Below are 16,567 nucleotides of genomic sequence, written 5' to 3'. Positions count from 1 at the left end.
TGAGGCGTACACTCAGAGACTACCAGATATAATTCTGTAGATATTACTCTCGGAAACTACCAGATATTAGAAAAGACCTTTGTGTAGATCAACTTTGTATATTAAGAAAATTTTCAGTATCAACAAATTAACCATCGTTCATCATGATTCTTGATTCATAATTATTGAGTTGGTGTGCGACTAAAATATCCAATTTTAGGTCTGGCAGCTAAACAATCACCATAACGAACTCAATGCATAGATCAAAGTCACTTGATATGATGCATATTCTCAGAAAAGATTCTGCAGTAGGTAGTCAGTGAAGATGCAATATGTTCTTAAAAGGATTCATGTAAAAATGTACCATAGAGAACAAGCAATTTTTTTCTTTACGAGATCACACTAAATGTTCTTTACATGTAGCCGCGGGGAACATCAACACTGCATGTGGACCAAGTGTGGGGCTGAACACACCATACGCCGTTGGTTTGTTAAATTTTGTGACAGTGTCCTAACATTAAAAAATGAACACTCAGCCCCCTAACCAACATATTCTGGTGACTTCTTTAGAAGGGGGATCACGTCCTCCTGAAGGGAAGATATAAATCTTTCGTTATTTTAACGAGAAGAAACGAAAAATTGGGTTTGGTCAATATAATTATTAGACTAGTAATCTGTTTCAGTTTACAGTTAGCACAAACTAACTACACTGCTTGACAAGATGTGTGACCTCCTCGGACATTAATGCGCACTCTGCATCTGTTAATTCATGCTTTCCACTAAACTAGTGGGGAACCGTTGGGGGATATTTTTTCAATCCTCTCAGAAGACGTTTGTCAGTTCCTGCAAAGTTTAGGGGAGGGGAATTCGTTGAGAAACACGTCTGCTAAGGACATCTCAGGCATGCTCAATCGTATAAGATCCGCAGAGTAAGCAGGCCATTGTATACTTGTAATATCTTCACGTTCAAGTGTGTCCGATACTTCAGTGCATTGACGTCCATAAACAGGAAGTCCGGATCTACAGTACCCCGAAAACGACGAACATGATTTAGAAGAATATTTCCACAGTACCGCTGCGATGTCACGCTACCTCGCTCAAAGATGTGAAGCAGGGCTCTGCACTGTGCATAGTGTCTGCCCACACCATCACGCCTTGGACATAGCAATCACGTTCATGAACACTCTGTTGTGCATAACGTGTTGCCCGCTCTCACTATAGTAACTTGTGAACAGAGTCATTTGCCACAGTGGGACGGGATTTGTCTTAGAACACTACCCTGGACCATTGTTGCTACTTCCAACCAACATGTTCCTAACACCACGGTAATCGTTCGCGACGATGGCATGGTTGAAGTGGGATGCATTTAACAGGCTTCCGTGCATATAAACGAACTTGATTTAAGTGCCGCGAAATTGTTTTCGCAGATACATATGTACCAACTGAGGTTGCAAGATCTGCAGCTATCTGACGCGGAGTGCGCTGTCTGTTCCTCTTCGTTAGTAAGGATACATATCCATCGTCTTGGGTGTGGTCTTCCTTTGACGACCACCGGTACGCTTTCGCGTTGCATTTCCACCTTCGCGGCTTTTTTTTAATCGAGAGATGACACTTTTTGACACGTCCATTGCTGTCACCACCGTAGTGATATTTTGACCAGCTTCCACCAATCCAACTGCATGTCTATGATCGTACGCACTCAAATGCTGTCTTGAAGCCATCTTGCACTTAATTATTGCCCCACCACACTGAATTTCACAGAAGTGTGTTCCACCTCCTACGGCGCTATTTATGTCAAACACCTCACTGCATTCACTTTCTACTAAATACAGAGCTATCGTGTACTGTCTTTTATACAGATAATTCCTGCTCATCTACGCCCTCTGCATTGCATTTAGCTATAATTGGACGGCTGCCTGGAATGCAACGTGGCACAAATCAGTTTTTCCTTAGCAATTGTCAAACAGTGTAATACGCGTATGGCCAAGTGCTACAGCGGGTTATATTTTGCATCCCCCAAACCTTCCATCCTTTTGAGCAATTATGAAGAGATATAAACTTTCCATGGCTTAGTGGAAGATCAGAAAGAGGAGTGCACCCAAGGAAAAATACAACTCTTTTGTGTTATTTCAACGAGATGAAATGACTAAAGAATTTTTGTATCAATATATTAGACGAATAATCTGTTATTGATCTATTGTTAGTACAAACTAGATAATATTCCCATATCTTATTCATATCCTTATCCATTTCCATATCGAATGTTATCCCCATATATTTGGAACCTTGCATCCTTTCGAGCAAAAATAAAGAGATATAAACGTTTCATGACCCAGAGGCAGATCTGTAAAACAAAGAGTGACCTTTCAAATGTATATATAACCTTTTCTACGTTATTTTTAGAGACGACACAATATTCTTAGTCAATGTATTGGACAAATAATTTGCTCTTAATGTATTGTAATGTAAACTAGATAATATTTCAAATATTACAGCTGTGCCAACACTTCCTCCCCATGTTTACACTTTTCAATATACCGATGATACTACCTTTTTTGTACTGGAGAACCATCCTACAAATTAATCCCTCTCTCCGCCCAACAATAGACTCTCCTTCGATGGTATACTCAGAGGCGAAGCAATAGTCTTCATTCCGCTTTGCGAAAGTTCTCGAGTTAAGAACAATCCCAATCTACTCAACCTCAAGGTTCAGGGCACACGAGTATCACCGGGTTACATGCACAGCACCGACACGGCGTAGGATCGACACGGCGTAGGATCGACACGGCATAGGATCGACACGGCACAGAACCGAAACGGCATAGGATCGACACGGCACAGAACCGAAACGGCATAGGATCGACAGCAGAACTTTCATACGATCGAAATAATAAAAAATACATTATTTTATAATTACGCAATATTAAGTAACAATTATTTTCTTAAGGATATATAGGAGAGAACCGTCATACGATCGAAATGGCATAGGAACGAAACGGCGTAGGATCGACACGGCATAGGACCGAAACGGCACAGGATCGACACTGCACAGGACCGAAACGGCGTAGGATCGACACGGCATAGGACCGAAACAGGGTACGACCGACATTCTGTAGGGTGGTCAACACTTTCTGAATGTATCAATATCGCATATCCCTCACCTTGAATTTGGGGATATAAAAAATTGTAAGGATAAATAATTCTAAACGGTCTATTTTTTAAAAATTATATATATATATATATATATATATATATATATATATATATATATATATATATATATATATATATATATATACAAATTTATAAAAATACTGTTCGTAATATATCCATGTCCCACACCTTTAATTTTGTGATATTAAAAAAATGACGCTAAATAACTCCAATAGTTGATTCGAGGTTTTCAATACCGAATAAATAATATTATTTGTCTGATATTTTTATAATGTTGTAATTTTTTATGTATACTAAGTTGAAGTATGTACATGTAACTGCAATTTTAAAACTGTAGGCTTAGAATTTGCGTCTGGAAATTTGGAATTTTTAAGCGAATCAATGCACCTATGTGAAGTTGCCTCCTTTCAAATTTCGAATTGAAATCGGAAGCCAATCGTTTGTTTTTCGTTTGTTATTGACTATTTGAGGAAAAAAATCGTAAAAATCGTATCTTTCTTAAAACATAAAGAGATGTTTACAAAATAAAGTTGGTATATGGCCAAATTTACTCTTGTTCCTCCACTTAAAATTTTGATTGAAAATCAAAATCAATTGTTTGATATGCGTATGCTATTAATTATTTTGAAAAAGAATAGTCTGTTTCGAAAAACATAAAGAGTCTTTTCAAGAGAAATGGGTGATGGAATTTCATATTGGCTCCACTTTAAAGTCGTGAATCAAAACCGAAGCCAAGCGTTTCTTATTGGTTGTTTTTAAGAGCAAATCGCTTGTTTCGAAAAAATAGAGAAAAGGATTTACAAAATAAATTTATAATGTGATCAAATTCAATCTGATTCCTTTACTTACAAATTTCGATTCAAGACCAAAATCAATCGTGTGATATGGATTTGTTGTTGCTTGTTTGGAAGAAAAGTAATTTGATTCGAAAAACATAAGAATATAATTAAGAAATAATGTTGATGAAGGTGATTTGTTTCGGGGCGGGTTGCTTATTTTGAAGAAAAAATCACTTTTTCAAAACAACCAGTAAAATATATCTATTTGCAGGATACATTTGGTGGTCAACTTCATACTGTTTTTTCTGCTTTTAAATATCGATTCAATACTCAAGCTAATAACGTGTTTTCCTTTCTTATTGATTGGTTTGAAGAGAAAATAGTTTGTTTTGAAAATTATTAGGAGTCATTTACAAAATAAGGTTGGGTGGGCCAACTTTTTGGTGGTATTTCAAATTTCGATTCAAAATCAAACTCAATCATTTATTTTTCGTTCGTTATTGATTGTTTTGAAGAAAAACTGAGAAGCATTAAAGAAATTTTGATAGTAAAGGTGCCTGCACTTCAAATTTCGTTCAAAGCATAAAACGGTTAAAATAATAAGAGAAACACAATCAGTACTCTACGCAAATGTTTAGAGGGTTCAGGGGCTTTAGGAACACAAGTTTATATAATATCAAGTGTTTATATATATAATCATGCTAATATGATAAACGTGCTTAATTTTGCATAACACCTTGCTCAAGGGGGGTTTCAAAGTCCTTGATCCCTTTCCTTCAGTACGCCACTAAACATCAATTATAAATCATTCGTTATCCAAATTGTACTTCTTGTACTGATTCAATTCTTAATTTCAAAGTTTAAAATTATATGAGCACTTATTATGCTATTGGAAAAGAGCACATATTTTATGACAGTGTAAGGAAGTTTCTTGTTTTAACAATTGAATGAAAGGAAAACACCAATAAAAGTAATAATAATACCTGACACGAATTCCGATAGTAAATCATATTTCATTATCTTATTTGAAACTTTGAGAAAATTGAAGCTCTACACCGAATACAAATTGGATGATAAGCAATGCTTTATAATTGCTTGATACATTTCAAATTGAGAACAAAGAGAGTAATACTGTTTAAAAGAAAGATTGGATAAAAACAAGAATTTTAGGAATGATCTAAAAAATGGATCAACATATTATGATCTTGGCTAATATTAATTTTTGGATTAGTTACCATAAAATATTCGAACGGTCTCTAAATCGAGTTTTCTCCAGATATGTAGTTCTCCAGGTATAAGGAGTACAAGAAAAATTTCGACTAATGAAATATTTTGGATTTTTTTTTATAACGGGCCACAAAATTTTTGGACGGTCCCTAAATCGACTTTTCATATTTTTTACGCAATAAGCATATCACACTGAGTTAAGTGATATCTTGGGTTGGGTTACACTATATGTAGTTCTCCATATATAAGACATACAATAAAATTATTGATTGAATGAAATATATTGGACTTTTTGGATCAGGGGCTACAAACGTTTGGACGGTCACTAAATCAAGGTTTCGTATTTCTTTCGGAATAAGCACATCATGCTGAGTTAAGTGATAGTTTTGGTTTGGCTGCACTATATGTAGTTCTTCAGATATAAGACGTACAAGATTTTTTTTATTGAATGAAATATATTAGATTTTTTGGATCAAGGGCAACAGAATTTTTGAATGGTCCCTAAATCAAGTTTTTTGTATTTTTCAGGCACTAAGCACATCATACTGAGTTCAGTCATAGTTTAGGTTTGGGTACACTATATGTTGTTCTCCAGATATAAAACCTACTAGAAATTTTTTGTCTTAAATATATTGGATATTTTGATCCAATAATAGTCCTTCATCAACCATTTATACATTAAGCAAGTAACAGTATAACGTGTACATTACGTGATACACTTTGTATTTTATGGTGTGATGTTTAATAATAAATTATTAAAAGAATACCCGTTCTTCGCACGGAGAGAATAGTTTCATTTTGAGCATAAAGGGCAATGGAATCTGAGTATGGATTTAAACTGCATCGGAAGTGTTATTGTTCGTCTGAGTGACTCCAAATACTATTTCATCGACACTAATATCGGTATTATTTTTTATCATTATATATATAGGGTGTAACTTAATTAATGTAATGAACGTCTGGAGGTGATTCCTGGACTCGGAAGAAGAATTTGAATGAAACGAAGTCTTTAGCTTATCACAATTATAACTTCTATGGTAATGGTAACGGATGATCAATGAACGGCTTCCTGTTCAACTTAAGAGTGTGTAAAAATAGAAAAAATAACTTTGATCCAGAGTAGGTTTATAACGCTGTGCATTAGACAGTCAGAGGCAAAAGATCATGTATGATGAACTAGAGTATAAGGGACTCTTCACATAACAACAGTGATTCCCACAAATAATGTGAATATAATTTCAGCCAAAGTAAGCTGCATTAAAAGATTTCCTCCCCGTAATGCGTAAATCCGTGGAAGATAATAACTACGACTACAGAAGGAATGAAATTCGACGATACTCAAGGTGTTGCGCGTGTTGCACAAGGAAAGAAAGAAATACAATTTCAAATTATCGATTTATTCTGTTTAGTACAAGGTAGGATAACTGTGAAACACTCAGAGGTACCTTGTACAGTATTTGTGCAATGCAGTATGTGTACACGAGACAGCTATGAATAATAACAGTTCACAGTCTGATATTGTCGACCGTTGACGCATTGCAAAGATGACAGCGGCGAAGCAAATTTTTCCGCGTGTGGTCAAGCACATTTGAAATTTCGTAGATGATTGCCGCAGCTATATTAAATCAAGCTACAAGTTCTTCGACTGTCGTGGCCGGAGTTTCATACGTATCCCCGAAATAAAAAATCAAGCAGCGTGAGGTAGAATGAAGGAGGTTGTCATAACACAGGTTTTTCTCTCCCAATCAAACGATCTGGGAATGTTTCATTTAGGTAAGTCTGCATATTCCTGTCAAAATGTGCAGGTGCACTGTCATACTGAAATCACATCTGCTGTCTTATGTTCAAGGGCACATGTTCTATCAATTTTGGAAGAAAATTACGTAAAAATAAAAGATACGTACTCCCACACAGGCAGGCCGGTAACAAATAAGATCCTACCACAAAATTATCCATCATACCACACCAAATTTGTGCTGCTGATCGTTTACTAAAGTTGCATGTGGATTTTTACGCCATACACATGATAGTTTCAAGACGACATGATAGTCTCTGATCATTCGACGTACGCTGTCTTCAAGTTCAGCTGTCCATATGGGGTTATTACCTCCGATTTCACGTACGAGAAACTGAAGGGACCCCTCTCTCGAAAAAGAGAGAACGAAGCGAACTACAGACACACAGAAAAAGGCTTTAATGCAGACCGAAAGATCGAACCAAAAGATCAAACAAACAAGAATTAAAAGCAAGTGAAACCATAATTATAAGAGAAAACAATACCGAGACACGGAAGACGAAACATAATAAAGAAAACAGAAAGAACAACAACAAAATAACGAAACAACAGAAACAATAACCACACTTATAGTGAAACAACCACACGTGTAGCCACATCGGCATAAACCAAACTATTTAACGAATAATAATAATAATAATAATAATAATAATAATAATAATAATAATAATAATAATAATAATAATAATAATAATAATAATAATAATAATAATAATAACGAGAAACAGAAGGAAAAAGGGAAAGAAAAAAGAACGATATACTGGGGAAAACTAAAGCCTCCCCTGATTTTATATACATCTCACACAAATATATGTATATATAAATCTTTGCACACAAACGCTGGTATAAAGGAGAAACCAAGCTCTCTTGAAGCAAAGGAAAAGAATGCTAGGTGTAAATAGAGGAACCGGGCTCTATGTCTTGCCTGCACACTTGTATATAAAGAGATTTCTGCCACTAGTCTGGGAGATTTGAAGCTTCCGAAAGCATAGTGCCGTTGAGTAACAGCGTGGACATTTTTTATCATATTTTTCTTCATTGCATCCTTGCAGAATCAAACATGTTATTTTAAAAATAATTTTCTACTGCTCCTTTATCCTGTCACTTGGAACAGACAGTAGTTGACGGAATAATAAAAACAAAAATTTATGAGTTAAGAAAGTTCTGTTAACACTTGATTCAACAAAGAAAGGAATGCAGATATTGAAAAATATTTTACAAGACATTATTGAGTATGTACTTTTTATAATAGTGAGTATGTACTTTTTATACCGGGTGTTTCAAAACATCGACAATGTTAGGGAGGTGATTCCTCACATTAGGATAAGACAAAAAGTATAGACCTATCTGGGTGCACAAATGCTTCCTTTCGGACTTATAGGCTGCGAAAACATGAAAGAATTATCTTTAAAGATCCATAGCCTCACAATTAAAGGACCTATCGTAGTCGGGTCAAGACTTCACTTAGGAACTATTATGTGCCCTATCCAAATATGCATGTTTCAGAATCCTGAGGTACTTCCACAACAATTTTTATAGAACGGGTCTGGTTAGGGCATATAATTTGAAGTACTCACCAACTACCTCTATAAAAATTGTTGCGGAAGTGCCGCAGGATTCTGAAACATGGAAATTTGCATAGGGCACATAGGTCCCATACTTTTGGAGCTATGGGCCTGAAAAGTTAAGTTTTTCATGTTTTCGGGAACCTATAACTCCGAAAGGAAGCATTTGTGCACTTCCAAGGTTGGTCTATACTTTTTGTCTCATCTTGATATCAGGAATCACCCCCCAAACGTTGTCGGTATTGTTTTGAAAAACCCTGTAATAGTTGAGGTCATAATAAAAGGAAAATTCTTATATTTGGATGAAGAGAGGAAGGACATAAATATTGTAAAATATTTTTAATAGTTTTTTTTTATTATTTTACTCGAGATTTCTTCATAGTTAATTAAAATACTTACTAACATATTCTCATTTTATTCTTCTAACAAACCAATATATGTTGCCAGTGAAGTAATTAGATTGATCGAGCTCCTGGGCCTTCAGTATTTCATGTTATTCTCCCCCTTCCCCTCATTACGAAATCCAGGCTAAACGAACCAATATAGGTTTCAATAAAATAGTTTAGAATGATCGAGCCTCTGGTTTGATGACCACAGTATTTCATGTCTCGGACCCCCTTCCCCCTTCACGAAATCCTGGCTACGTGCCTGTCCCTCACTTCATTTCTACCACTGATTGGCCTTCTAGCAGCCCGGACCTTAACCCGTTGGACTACAAACTTTGGGCAGTCCTTCAGGCAAAGGTCTGCCATAAACGGCATCCATCTGTCGACAGTCAGAACCAATCTTGGCCCGAGCAGTGAACAATTTTCCCATGGACAGTGTTGGGTAAGTTACATGTAAAAATGTAACGCGTTACAAGTTACTTTACTTTTTCCTCAAATGTAACGCGTTACTTGCCCCCAAAAAAGTAACTGTTACTTTACTTCGAAAGTAACGCGTTTTAGGTCTGAAACTTAGAATATGTGAAAAAATGTTATCACTTCAATTTTACGTACTACTATTACTATCGCTTTTATTATTATTATTATTATTATTATTATTATTATTATTATTATTATTATTATTATTATTATTACTATTATTATTATTATTATTGCCCTTTCTGAATCGCTTTATGTAAATGCAAGGACACATTTTTACTTGACAGCTATAAGTTATGAATATTTTCATATAATGTAACATTGGCTAAAATGCCATACTGCGTTACTCGTAGGGATGGGCTAGGGTAACAAGACGTACTGATTTTCGCAGTACAGTACTGTTTTTCAAAGAGCTGTCCTGCGTGTTGCGAAGATGTCTAGGAAATCGAGAAATATCCTTCTTCTTTAAAATGTCCTGCGAAATGTCCAGAGTTAATTTATTTGCTATATCTTAATGTTTCATTCTTTATTCACAATATTTTGAATCAAACACACTCTTTTCCTGAATGATGAACCGCTGTGTTTTTTAACACTCCTCAGAAGACTGGGGATGGAGAACAATCAACAAACCATTTTTTACAATACATCGCTTTTACTGACAAGTAAACCTTACGTTTGGGTGAATCGAGTTGCTAACTGAGACACATATGAGAAAATAGTACTAAATTTGGTCAGTATTACAGTGAAGTTATAGGTGCGAAACTCCAGGGGTTTAGGAGATATAGCTACCAGAACATCACATGGAAGTACAGAATAGTCTTCATACAGTTGGAGGTAAAAGCTCTGTAAGACCTCTTGTAACGACAAAGGGTGAATAAAAAATATATGGGTACATATTAGGACTAGGTGGAAGTCATATAGTAAGGGTATACCTGACGACGGCCATCTTGAAAGCCGCCATTTTGAATTAAGGTTAAGTTTTTAAAATAGGAATAGGGTCATGTGATACATGATTTAAGGCGCAAATTTAATCAGAAGAACAATGGTGACGTTAATTTTGATTTACGCGCAATTGGTAAAAAGTTACAGGGAAATTAAGTATTGTTGCAGCATATGTATTAGTCCTTTACCCCACCTTGTAAATTTTGTGTTAATGATATTAATTAAATAAAAAGCAGGTGGATAAATATTAGATCTATGGTAAGAGTTGCGTTGATGGCCGCCATCTTCAAATCCGCCATTTTGAATCAGACAAAAGTTTTAAACAAAACGCATAACATTGACACCTTATTAATAGCAATTATTACCATAACTCCAACGGTATAACCATTTTTGCTTTATCATTAACCAGCACAAAATTAAATGGATCGCTCCTTGCGACTACTGCTTTGACGGAAATGTTAACGACAAATGTGTCAAGTATAACTCGATTGCCTTTGTCAGGTGTGCTCACTGTGAGCAGAGCATTAGTGCAAGTCGTGCACTCTTTTCTGAACTACATATTGATTGTACTAATTGAGGATTTTCTAGAAGAAAGACCCAAGTTCAATTATGACTTAATTCCACTTTGGTCATTTTTCCTTAAATTAGCAACTTGTTTACGCGATAACAATGCTGGTTAATGATAAAGCAAAAATTCTTATACCGTTGGATTTATGGTAAAATTTGCTATTAATAAGGTGTCAATGTTATGCGTTTTGTTTAAAACTTTTGTCTGATTCAAAATATCGGATTTGAAGATGGCCGCCAGCAAAGCAACTCTTACCATAGACCTAATATTTATCCACCTTCTTTTTATTTATTATCATTAACACAAAATTTACAAGGTGAGGTAAAGGACTAATACATATGCTGTAACAATACTTAATTTCCCTGTAACTTGTTACCAATTGCGCGTAAATCAAAATTAACGTCACCATTGTTCTTCTGATTAAATTTGCGCCTTAAATCATGTATCACATGACCCTATTTCTATTTTAAAAACTTAACCTTAATTCAAAATGGCGGCTTTCAAGATGGCTGCTGTCAGGTATACCCTTACTATATGACTTCCCCCTGGTCTTAATATGTACCCATATATTTGTTATTCACCTTTTGTCGTTATAAGAGGTCTTACAGAGCTTTTACCTCCAACTGTATGAAGACTATTCTGTACTTCCATGTGATGTTCTGGTAGCTATATCTCCTAAACCCCTGGAGCTTGCACCTATAACTTCACTGAAATACTGACCACAATTAGTACTACTTTCTCATATGTGTCTCAGTCAGCAACTCGATTCACCCAAACGTAAGGTTTACTTGTGAGAAGGGCTTGTTGAGATATCGGTAAAGTAGGAAGGGTTTCTTTTTGAACTTATGACAGTGATGCTAACCAAGTTAAATAGAAGTTCCCCTGTGCAGGTCTAAAGTTTCTCTCATTTCTTAAAATAATACCACGCTTCGAAATTTATTTTTTTTAGCCCAACACGAACTTTGACTGTACGTTCATAAAATAAACCAATTTGTTATTCATCAAAGCATTTAGAGTTGTGTTTAATTCCTTTAATAATTTTGTTCAGTGCTTCTTCTTAACAAAAATGTTTATTAACTTAAGGTTAACATTAAATCAAATAATGATATGCGTAATGCCGACGCAGTAAGATATCATATACTATTATACTTGTGTCCTACTTTTCGATTGTTAGAATGTGGTCATCCTACGATGGGCACGAGCGAGTACGAGCGAGTATTCTTTGAAACTCGATTCGACTAAAAACAGACATCTTTGAACGCGATTCGAAAAATTTCCTCCAACTCGACTCGAATTCGGGTCGTGTCGAGCCAAATCTGGTGTGTAGTTTCGAGTATTCTCTTCAAGTATCTTCCATAGACAATATAGGTTATCAATGATACTAGTACTACTACTAGTACAACTTTTATTATTATTAATAATAATAATAAATAATAATTGTAATTATAATTATAACAACACTGTGTTTAAACAAGAAAAAAACGCGGTCTGTATTTGAATACTAAAAAACTAGTTGATTGCTAACCTCGGTAGTCGTGAATTCTAGGAGTCAAGGATATTGTTCACGAGCTTGTGAATTTGGGTTGAGGGTTTAGGTTGAGTATTCGGGCTCGAGCCAAACATTGTTAAAAGGGCACTGGCCAAATATCTTCAAAACTGTTCGGCCCGGGTTTACAATTGTCAACAACTTGAGCAGCTCGGCTCACAGCTCACTCACTATCGACCCGAACCGAGAAGTGAGCCGAGCCAACAGCTCACCGAACCGAGTCAGCTAGAGCCTTCGGCCCAGATGAGCCGATCCGAGCAGATGGCTCATCCCAACCAAGCCAGCTCGAGCCGATGGTTCACCCCAACTGAGCCGGCTCGAGCCATCGGCTCAGTTATTACTTCCCAACTGAGCTTCTTATTAAAAAATCTCTTGTGGTCTCGATATCGAGACGAGAAGACATACGAGCAGTGTTTCCTCTAGTGAGCAACATTAAAAGTATTCCATATTACTACTTAGCTTACATTTCTCATGGCTTTCGCTTTCTAGTGTAATCAGGCCATGATTTCAAAACGAGTTAAAACGTAATAATAATAATAATAATAATAATAATAATAATAATAATAATAATAATAATAATAATAATAATAATAATAAATATAAATATAAGTATTCCATACATATAGAAATGCTTTTGACCAAGCACACAAGAAATTACATTTTGTCCATTTAGCACTATCATTCTTTTGTCACTCACAATTATTAATATTCATATAGTAAATATCTTATAATTCTTATATTTTAAAATCAATTGACAGGGCTCTGATTGCTTATATGAGAAATAAATCTTTGGTTTTATGGATCCTACGCAGTGGCGATGATCGTGCGTCGTTTCGGTCCTATGCCGTTTCGGTCCTGCACCGTGTCGATCCTGTGCCGTTTCGGTCCTATGCCGTGTCGATCCTGTGCCGTTTCGGTCCTATGCCGTGTCGATCCTGTGCCGTTTCGGTCCTATGCCGTATCGGCTCTATGCCGTTTCGATCGTACGTATTCTATGCATATAACTTGCACAGGCATAGAATCGACAGGAGTTTATAATTTGTAAGAGCAAAGATTAAACAGATAGTAAAAATATTATTTTTTAGGCACATGGTTAAAAGTTAAATTATTTCAGAGCAGCGGCGTGAGGGCAAAACGGCACAGGACCGAAACGGCATAGGATCGACACGGCATAAGACCGAAACGGCACAAGATCGACACGGCACAGGACCGAAACAGGTTTCTGAGCTGAATTGTCGGTCGTATGCCGTGTCGTTCCTGTGCCGCATCCCCTAAACAGGTCACTTATCTTGGTGTCATCATCGATCATCATTTTACTTGACTGTCTTATCTTCAAGCAATCATTCACAAAGTGTATAAAAATGCAATTTACTTAAACGCCTGATTGGTATTATCTGAAGATTTAACCCACTACAATCCTTATTACATATAGGGCATTCCTTACGTACAGTTCTAACATATGGTCATCCCGCCTGGATTGCTGTGCTTTCCTTTTTGTGTCACAAACTAAAAATTCTTAAATGTCATGCTTTTCGTTTGGCTTATACGACCAAATTTCACAATTCAACGCAGAGGCTGTACGATCGGATCACCTCTCCTATCGTTCTCTATCACTTTAAACAGTTACGAGTAAAGTTCACTGCCAACAGCTTTCAACAACGCCATCCAGGCTTCTTGATGGCATGGGTACCGACTGCCACTACGACCTAGGTTATAAATTTTTACTTCCCTTCTATCCTTACTCTTTTTTCTTTATACCTTAAAAATATTGCACCAGACCATCCTAATCATTTTGTCGCTTCAGGTTATTCTTCTGTCTATCTTCCTCCTCATGTATCACCTACATATGCTGTACTCTAACCTATTGTGCTAACACACACTGTTTACGTCACTCTTCAGAGCAGCCACGGCGCAAGAAGATAACCAGCATTCTTCTGCCTAACGTTTCCTTTGTTTTATTATGTGATTTGAACTTTACTGTCATTTTATGCCCTTCTCATGTTTATGAACAAGGTTCATATTGTCCATTTAAATTGAGTAAACTGTCATAAAAACAATAAAATGTAATCACGATCTTAAAATAAAATAAGTGATCTTCCTGTCTGTCCTTAATTCCCATCCAATAACCCTTTTTCTCCACTCTTACTAACTCCAACCTTGAATAGAGAGTTTAACCCTCATAAGAGACTAGTCTCAGAACAGCAGAAAATAAAATTGCACTTTGCTCTTTTTAATGATAATAATATTATGCAATCTGATTATAATATAAATATTCATGATTGCATAACTATTAGGCCTATATAATGAGAAAGATATCGTTGCGAACGCATTAGTCTCAATTCCAACATGTAAATGTAAACATGTTCTGTTTATCGAAGCAAGTTAATCTAATATTGACTTATGTGTAACGAGTTGTGATAGACTTCGCATACACCCTCCATTCCAAAAGAAACCGAACTTTTGAAAACAAATAGTACCACTTGTGCCATCTGTTGTAATATTTTACCGGTAGATGGCGTAGTCCCTCATTGACAACTGGTATAAATGTCATGACATTTGGATGCACGGCAACAAAGTTATTGCGTTTCAACTGTCAGTGTGTTGTGTACATCGGTCGGAAAATGAGTTTCAAACAACGAGCTGCAATTGAGTTTTGTGTTAAACTGGGTAAAACTTTTAGTGAAACGCACCAAATGCTACAAAATGCATATGGTGATGAGTGTCTATCCCGTACGCAAGTTTACGAGTGGTTCAGGCGATTCAAATCGGGTAGAGAGACGCTGGATGATGACGAAAGATCAGGCCGTCCCAGAACCGGATTATCGGAAGAAAACATCGAAAAAGTGCGTGAATTCATCAAACATAACAAAAAATCGTCGGTGAAAGTTATTGAAATGGAATTAGGCATTCCTCAAACAACCGCATACCGCATTTTGACCGAAGTTTTGGGCCTTAAGAAGGTTAATTCGCGGTTTGTACCACACAAACTCACCGAAGACCAAAAAGTTGATCGAATTGCGCATTGCAAAGACATCGTTAAAAGTGCTCGGCAGGATCGAAACTTCTTGAAATCGATTGTAACTGGTGACGAGACGTGGTGTTTTGAATATGAGCCCGAAACAAAGCGGCAAAGTGCTGAATGGAGAGCGCCGGATGAAGGAACACCCAAAAAAAAGTCGCTTGGTGAAGTCAAAAGTTAAGGTGATGCTGATTTGTTTTTACGATTCAAAAGGAATTATCCACAAAGAATTTGTTCAGCCCGGCCAGACAGTCACTGGAGAGTTTTACTTGGGCGTCATGAAGCGTTTGCTGGCAAGAATTCGTCGTATTCGGCCCGAATATCGCGAAATCGGCAGTTGGACTCTTTTGGACGATAATGCACCATCACATCGTTCGCGACTTGTAACTGAATTTTTGGTCAAAAATCACATTATTCGGTTGCATCATCCGCCCTATTCACCAGATCTCGCTCCGTGCGATTTCTATCTGTTCCCGAAACTGCATTTGGCGATGAAAGGAAAGTGGCACGCATCGATTGATGCCATTGAGAAGGCGACGACCGCCGTCCTAAAGACCATTCCAATAAAGGACATGGAGAAGTCGTTTGACAACTTGTTGGAGCGTGCAAATATGTGTATCGATGCAGAAGGGGAATACATTGATTAATAAAAATGATTTGTTCCAAAATGTATATTGCTTTTTTGTTTTTTTAAAACGTTCGGTTTCTTTTGGAATGGAGGGTATATGTAAGAAACCCAGCAAAAGAAATGAACATACAAATTGATCCCATGAAAATAGTATTCTCAGTGGAAACTTTAAATTGCTACTGAAAGATATTATACTTACACGTACAGGAAAAAATATGCATGTACATGATACAACTTGTGGAATAGGTAAATGTAGCAAATGTTTCCAAGTTGAAATAAAAATTTGCAGAAATATATGTGATGTCATTTTTCAAAACCCTCATATTTTTCATATCACATCTTAATTTCTGAGTTTTACAAGTGAAGATAGTCTTACATGCAGCTAATTGTTTCAACATTTTGGTAGTTCATTAAACAAAATATATATCACGTTAAAACTACTACAATTCGAAGATTAACTAACGGAAATCCCAACGAAAATA

At 36.3% G+C, this 16,567-nt stretch overlaps 1 protein-coding gene across 1 annotated transcript in view; it reads left to right on the top strand.

The window, feature by feature from the left end:
* The window catches only part of LOC145675234 (adenylate kinase 9-like), a 296,882-nt gene that overhangs the window by 186,921 nt on the left and 93,394 nt on the right, over nucleotides 1–16,567 (top strand). The window lies entirely within an intron of this gene.

Source organism: Thermobia domestica, chromosome 18 (assembly GCF_964235325.1).
Source record: "Thermobia domestica chromosome 18, izTheDome1.hap1.1, whole genome shotgun sequence".
Lineage (NCBI taxonomy): Eukaryota > Metazoa > Arthropoda > Insecta > Zygentoma > Lepismatidae > Thermobia > Thermobia domestica.
The sequence above is the reverse complement of the archived record's forward strand: the minus strand, read 5'-3'. Positions and strand labels throughout refer to the sequence as shown.